This window comes from Zingiber officinale, chromosome 6B (assembly GCF_018446385.1).
Source record: "Zingiber officinale cultivar Zhangliang chromosome 6B, Zo_v1.1, whole genome shotgun sequence".
In the NCBI taxonomy this organism is placed as follows: Eukaryota; Viridiplantae; Streptophyta; class Magnoliopsida; order Zingiberales; family Zingiberaceae; genus Zingiber; species Zingiber officinale.
The window spans coordinates 31,708,925-31,716,633 of NC_055996.1; the positions used below are offsets into that span (position 1 = coordinate 31,708,925).

The 7,709-nt window shown below is 42.9% G+C and overlaps 1 long non-coding RNA gene across 1 annotated transcript; it reads left to right on the plus strand.

Moving 5' to 3' along the window:
• Window positions 1-5,889: 5,889 nt before the first annotated feature.
• On the plus strand, window positions 5,890-6,890 carry LOC121990052. The gene is made up of 3 exons (XR_006114426.1): window positions 5,890-6,400; window positions 6,540-6,614; window positions 6,836-6,890. It is a non-coding gene; the product is annotated as an uncharacterized LOC121990052 (long non-coding RNA).
• The last annotated feature ends 819 nt before the right edge of the window (window positions 6,891-7,709 follow it).

Sequence of the window (7,709 nt, forward strand, 5' to 3'; positions counted from 1 at the left end):
TCTTGGTATGTGACCATCGCTTTTATAGTACCCATTTTGTATGTATGGATATGGTTATGTTGATCAGTTTTTGCTATGCATTGTGACATGCATCATGATTGCATGCTGTGCGATTGTCGGCTCTACTATGGTTGAGCACATCGCCAGTTACATGTACTGCACACACCACCACTCATGGATTAGTGGTATATCAGACAGGTGTGTGGCGGTTACGCTATTAGCTCCGTTGTGCGAGGACTCGGCGTGGTGGCCGTGATCGATTCCGCTCTGTTTGGCTCGGCGGCATTTAGTGTAGCGGCGTAGTAGCCGGACGGTGGACTCTGTTTGGCTCCGTTGGTCGGTGACTCGGCGTGGTAGCCGGATTTCCCCGTCATCGTGTATCGGAGATGAGAGCATTGAGCTCCCCATTTATGATTTGGGGTCACGGGACAGGAGTATCCGACAGCATCCGTCCACTCGGTCACTCATCGGGGTAGTGACGACAGAGCGGTTGTCACCACCCTACCCACTCGGTCTCACCATTTGTGTGTGAGATGGTACTGGCGTCAGGGGTGACCAGGACGCATCATTAGCATCATATGCATTGATGCATTTATATTTTTTTTATGATTGTGTTTGCTGCATTTGGTTGCTGCATTTTGGTTGGATACATACTTTTGACCTGCATACAGGATTATTGACACTTTCGGTTTGACGACCTTTTTGTCTAGATAGGAGTTCCTGGTGAGTACAGCTTCCTCAGTTACCTTTCAGTTTTGCGTATTCCCTATATATGATTAGGAAGCTGTATTCCATGATTGTTGCTGTTAGATATATCTTACTACTCATGTCCATTGGTATTCGCTGAGTTGTTGAACTCACCCCCGTTGATACTATCTTTTTCAGGTACCAGGTTATTTATGGTGTCGCTTGGAGCATCCTGTCTGCTGGTCCCCACGTCACATCAGAAGACTTATCGGTTTCACGTATGTTTTGCTTGTTTTATGTATCAGTTTGTTTAGCTCTGTACTCTGGTTTTATTTTTGGAGAGTTGATGTTGTTATGTGGTATTTTGTATTTGTTGTTGGTTGTGTAAGCCTAGCCGGCTAGCAGTTTTGTGTTTTGGTTTTTGGTACAGCCGAGTGAGCTGCTTTATTATTAACTGCGTGGTGTTTGTTTTCTTTTATTGTTTTTATTTCAGCCGCATGTGGCTGAGGTATATAGTGCTTGTAGAAAAGTTTCAGATTGTCCGCCGTACAGGGGAGATTTCTTCGGACAGAGACTCCTGTGGGGCGTGACAATTTAGTGGTATCAGAGCAGGTATACGATACTTGCTATGTGTTTTGGATTTTCGAGATTTATCTGATATCAATTTATTTGGTATCAGAGATCTACTTACGAGTCTTATTTCCGGTGTTTCGGATTTCGTGTTTTGGTCTTCTCGATGTGATTTTTTTCGGGTTTTGGGACCTGGCAGCAGCAGGACATCTCCAAGCTATAGGAGGTATGTTGGTATATTGTTATCCTACATTCTTGTTAGTATATGCACCGTTGACTATTATAGTTTGTGACATGTATTAGCACTCTTTACTAGTACCTGTCTAGTTGAGATAGTAGATATTTTATGTATTAGGTGAAACCCTGATGATGATCGACCTTGATAGAATTTAAGGGTTACAGTTTCTGGTGATTTATCATATCATACACCAGTAGTTTTTAGCTTATGTTATTACTAGTTGGTAAGAAGATTGAGGCACATACCAGCCTCTGCTTTTATTAGCTGGGTAGTGGATAGTATCTATATCTTTATAATGACCTAGCCAGTAGTATACCATGTTATCTTAGTTAATTTCATCCGTAGATAATTGATTTACTCTTGTTAGATCGGTCAGTAGAAGACTGATCTACGTTTGTCGACTTGGGTAGTCGTGTATGGATATATCTTAGTGATTGCCGAGGATTAGCGGACACTGGTTAGATTTGGATAGTCGATTACTGATTCATTGTTTTGGGTTGGTCCGATCAGTAGGGGATCGACTTACGCTATTTTATAAAAAAAAATACTGATCTTTGGGTGATTTGTGTTTAGTTGGATATCTTAAGTATATTGGGTACATGACTTGTACTGACGGGGAAAGGACTGAATTAGCCATATACTATTGTCGGTTTGGTCAGTTGATAGAGGATCGATGTATCCTATTCCACGGGTACTGTAATTTTAGACTGTATGTACCTAATTTGATAACTTAGAAGATGGCATAGGGTTTGTGTGATAGATTGGATTGAATATGCTGATTATGCATATCTATGAAGTGTACATATGATTGTTATGAGTTGAAGGAGTTTTATAATGGATAGTTCATTTGTGGATAGTGTGGGTATTCCCATCTAGATATGGTTATTGTAAATCCTTGTGGATTATAGCTATTTAGTTAGCTGTACGTGCCTGATTGACATGTTGGAGGTACCTTATCGATTTAAATCTGTGTCGTGGTATATACATATGTGTTTGGTGTGGTATTTGAGGTATCTTGTTGATTTTGTGTGATTTGTGAATGCACCTGGGTTTTAGTATGCCTTATTGGAAGTATACGTTGATTATACTCTTGGCATATGTGTATATATGTCAGGTGAGTGTTGTTTGAGGTCTATTGTCGATTATACCTATATTGATATGTGCACACGGATTCAGTATGCATTGTTGGAGGTATCACGGTGATTTATACCTATGATGTGAGTATTTTTGGTGTGTACTAATCGGAGGATTATGTCGATCATACATATGTTGTGTGTGCACGTGTGTCAGATGTATGGTTGGTATCATCATGATGATTCTACCTATGTTAAATGTAGAATATTAAATGTCTACATTATGATATTGGTCGTTTTACCCTGTCAACTAATTCTCCCATTAGTGGGTGACCGACCCACTAGGAGGATGATAGAGTTGACTATGGATTTGATTTGCTTACTGGGTGATTATACCCTAGGCTACCCACAGTGACCTGTGGTAGAGAGATCTCGTGCAGTCTCTAGCCAGATAGTTAGGTGCTTTGGGCACTTATGTATCGTTTGTGGTAGAGCGTAGTTTCCATATATTCTGGATTCCCACATATTTAGGGATTGTTTTGTAGTAGAGCGTTGCTCCTACATATTGCGGATTGTTTGTAGCGGAGCATTGCTCCCATATTTATTGTGGATACATATTTTGGATTATTTGTGGTGGAGCGTTGCTCCCACATATAGAGGATTTCTTGTGGTAGAGCGTTGCTCCCACATATGTGGTGTTTCGTGTGATGGAGCCTTGCTCTCACACTGGAGGTTCTATTCTTTGGTGATTATATATCGTTGGTGATTAGATCTGTTTATTGTTGAGGATCTCATGGTTAAGAATGTCTGTGATACGGACATTATGTATTTTGGTCTTATCATTAGGGCTTACAGCGCCTAGATGTTATCATGGACTCGATGATATGGGTATTCCTAGGATGTTTGGATCGATTTCCATTGTCTTTGTTGACGATGTTGTGATCTAGTTCGGATCCTAGGTGAGACACGTACGCTACCTTTGCATAGATCTAGAGATGATTCGACGAGAATATCTATATGTGATTATCAGTAGTGCTGATTTAGATTGTCTTTTGTGATGATGTTTGAGACACACGGTCACTAGTAGGAGTATACCGTGGTTCCACAGGAGATCGAGGTTATTACCGTTGGGAGTAGACGGAGTCTATAGAAGAGGCTCGCAACTTCCTTTGTTTGGCTCGATATTTCCAGAGATACGTTGAGGGTTTCTCACGGATTGCTATGTTATTTACACGCATGATCAGGAAAGGCGTGAAGTTCACTTGGACTGTGGTTTGCAAGACCAGCTTATAGGAGCTGAAGCGGAGTTTAGTGTTGGCTCCGATTTTTGGTTTTTACCTTCTGGAGAGGACGAATTCGTGCTCTATACCGACGCATCTCTACCGGGTTTGGACGCTGTTTTGATGCAGCACGATAGAGTAGTCTCCTATTCTTCTCGTCGGTTGAAGAAGCATGAGAAGAACTACCCTGTACATGATCTGGAGCTAGTCGCCATTATTTTTGCCATGAAGATTTGGCGACATTATTTATATGACGTTACATTTGAGATTCTCACTGACCGTAAGAGTCTCAAATATCTGTTTTACTTAGAAGGAACCTAATCTCCGACAGAGGAGATGGATGGAGTTCCTGAAGGATTTTGATTGTACCATTAGCTATCACCTAGAGAAAGCTAATGTGGTTGTCGACGCAGTTGGAAGTCTAGAGTGACTTTGGCTTGCCACGAGTTGTGGTCATGGTGGTTACCATGGTTGCCCGATCGTCGATCAGACGAGGATCAGAAACCCTAATGTATTTGGGGTTATTGCGGCGGATAACTTCGGGTAGCGGAGAGTTCACACGAGGCGAGGAGGTATTATATACTTAGGTAGATTATCGTACCTCGGTCTCATCCGGTTTTATAAGGGTTACTTAGGAGGCTCATCGCTCATGAATTGCTGTCCACCCAGGCGGTACCTGTGTGTACCAAGATTTGAGGTGTTTCTATTGGTGGAACGACATGAAGGAAGACATCACGGATTTTGTAGCTAGATGTCTTGTCCGTCAGCAAGTGAAGGCCGAGCACCAGATACCTGTCGGTTTATTTCAGCGGATTCCTATTCCCGAGTGGAAATGGGAACATATTACTATGGACTTTGTGGTGAGTTTGCCGAGGACATGACGAGACCATGACGCGATTTGGGTAATCTTTGATCAATTACCCAAGTCCGCGCACGTTTTGGCTAATCGGAGGACAGATTTCCTGGATTGATTGGTAGATCTGTTTTGCCGGGAGATCATCAGATCACGTGGTGTCCCGTTGATTATTATTTCGGATAGAGACCCCGGTTCACGTCTCGATTCTGGAAGAGTCTGCAGTAGGCCTTGGGCGCTCAACTCCGATTCAGTACAGTTTTCCATCCGCAGACAGATGGGAGTCAGAGCGGACCATTCAGACTCTAAAGGATTTGCTAAGATCGTGTGTATTGGATTTCGGAGGCAGTTGGAAGGACCATCTGTCATTGGTAGAGTTTGCCTACAACGACAGCTTTCTTTCGGCTATCCGGATGACACCGTTTAAAGCGTTGTATGGTAGGTCTTGTTGGACACCCACCCTCTGGGATGAGGTTGGGGAGGCCCAGTTGTTGGGACCTCATAGAGCTCAGTATGAGGCGGAGTTGGTCCGTACTATTAGACGGAGAGTGTCAGAGGCACAGGACTACCAGAAGAGGGTTATGCTGACCGGAGTCGGAGACTCTTAGAGTTCTCCATTTGCGACACATGTGCTGGCAGATATCCCAGTTCCAGTTCAGCCTGACATTACTTATGAGGAGGTTCCGGTACGGATACTCGACCGGAAGGAGCGTTAGTTGCGGAACAAGACTATCCGGCTAGTTAAAGTCGGATGGCAGCATCATTCGGATGAGAAGGCTACTTGGGAGCTCGAGGATACGATCCGAGCTCGATATCCCCATCTTTTCACTAGAGGTATGTGATTTATTTACCGTTCAGCATTTATACTATATATCTGTTGTTAGTACTTGCTGATAGTAGATAACGAAATTTGGGGACCAAATTTTTATTAGTGGGGGAGAATGTAAAATACCGAAAATAGGCGAATATTAATAAGGGAATTTTCTAGAATTTTTGGAAATTTTTCGGGAATTTTTCGAAGCTCGTATGAACGAGTTTACGGGGATAAAAATATGGCCCGGAAAAGCCTGTTTAGGCTATCCCATTTAAGCGAGGAAATGTTTATAATTACATTTCCTTTTTCTTTGATTTTCTTTATTTGTTTTCTTTTTCTTTTCATTACCGAATCCTTTTTCTCTCCCTCGCGCACCCGAGCCGCTCCTTTCTTCTCCCCGACGCCGCCTGAACCTCTTTGCCCTAACCGCCGACCACGAACAATATCCTTCCTCTCTTCTACTTCTTCTTCTTCTCCTCTGCCCGAGCCGATCTCCTCTTCCCACTGCTGCCAGCGACAGCAAACGCCTATGTACAACGTCGCTCGTCCGTGTGTGCCGACGCCGAAGCCCTCTCCCTCTTAACCTCTGCCGCCGGCGACGCGAGGCCTCTTTTCCTCTCTTCTCCCAAGCGTCGACAGCCGTACCCTAGATCCACCGCCGGCCACAGGAACCCCGGAGCTGATCGCTCCTCTTCTCGCCGGCACCTGAGTACCACTGCCGGTGTTTCCCCTGTGCCCTAGCTTTGGGTTCACAGCCACTGCCCTTTCCTCGCACCCTCTGCCTTGTGCGCTGTTGCCCTTGTTGGAGTTGTGCTCTAGATCGCCGGAGGCCGTGAGCTGGAGTAAGTGACAGCGAGCAGTAGTAATCCGGCGATATGATTGAAGGTAAGGGCTTAGGGTTTGGTTTCTGAGTTTGTGCTATGTTTCTTGTCCTACCGTGAGCAGCCCTTGTATAGGGTGGAGGTTATGTTAACTAGGGATGGAGGTTTCTAATTGTAGATTCATTGTGCTGGTGGTGTTTCAGGTTTCCAGCAGCAACTATTCCTTCCGGCAGCACTATCCCTAGTTGTGGATTAACATCTGTACTGTGAGAATTAAGGTAAGGTGTAGGGCATTTGATACATGCTTATCATGGTTGATCATGTTTTAGATTCATGTGTAATTGGATTTTAGGTTTTAGATTAATTAGAATCGATTGAGGAGTTAGGTGATCCAATTAGGGTTTATGATTGGATCTGGATTTATGTTAGCTTCTCGAGGATTTGATTTAGCTAATTATTTTATATTTAATTAGCTAAATCTGTATATCATGTATTACAGGACTTTGATTTGAGACGGTGTCTCAACGAGGATTTATTCGGATACGAACTTCTCATTGGAGGCGGGTACCTCTTGACTTATCTTTTATGATATTGTCATTGGATATGCATAGTATTTTATAACTACATGCAATGAACATGATTGCCTTTGGTATGTCACTGTTTGATATCCATAGCATGTTAGGTTTGTCACCTGTGATGTATCCATGGTTATATCTCGTGATTTGTTGCCATGATTATCTTGTTACCATGAGTATCTTAGTTTCTAGAGTGACATACCATGCTTACTGAGGTTAGGACTAGGATTTGGATTGTTGTTTCTGGCCTGTGTATCTAGATTATATGATACTTAGGTTTTTATGCCATATCAGATTTGTGTACCTCTATTTGTATATCATATATGATTCGGGTGTTTAGACCCTGATTCTTTGATCTGTGTATATTGTTGGTACATATGCTATGGAAGAGGGATATGATTTGGGTCTAGGTTGTTATACTTTAGAGGACTTGTATACCCTAGATCCGTGGATTTGTCTTACTGATACTGTGGTACCCATATTATGTATATATGGATTTTTCTATGCTGATCAGGATATCCCATACTTATTATGTTCAGGACATAGGGTTTTTGATATTCTATCTGACCTGTGTACTCTAGATCTTGGTATGTGACCATCGCTTTTACAGTACCCATTTTGTATGTATGGATATGGTTATGTTGATCAGTTTTTGCTATGAATAGTGACATGCATCATGATTGCATGCTGTGCGATTGTCGGCTCTACTATGGTTGAGCACATTCACACCACCACTCGTGGATTAGTGGTATATCAGACAGGTGTGTGGCGTTTACTGTTTGGCTCCGTTGGTGCGAG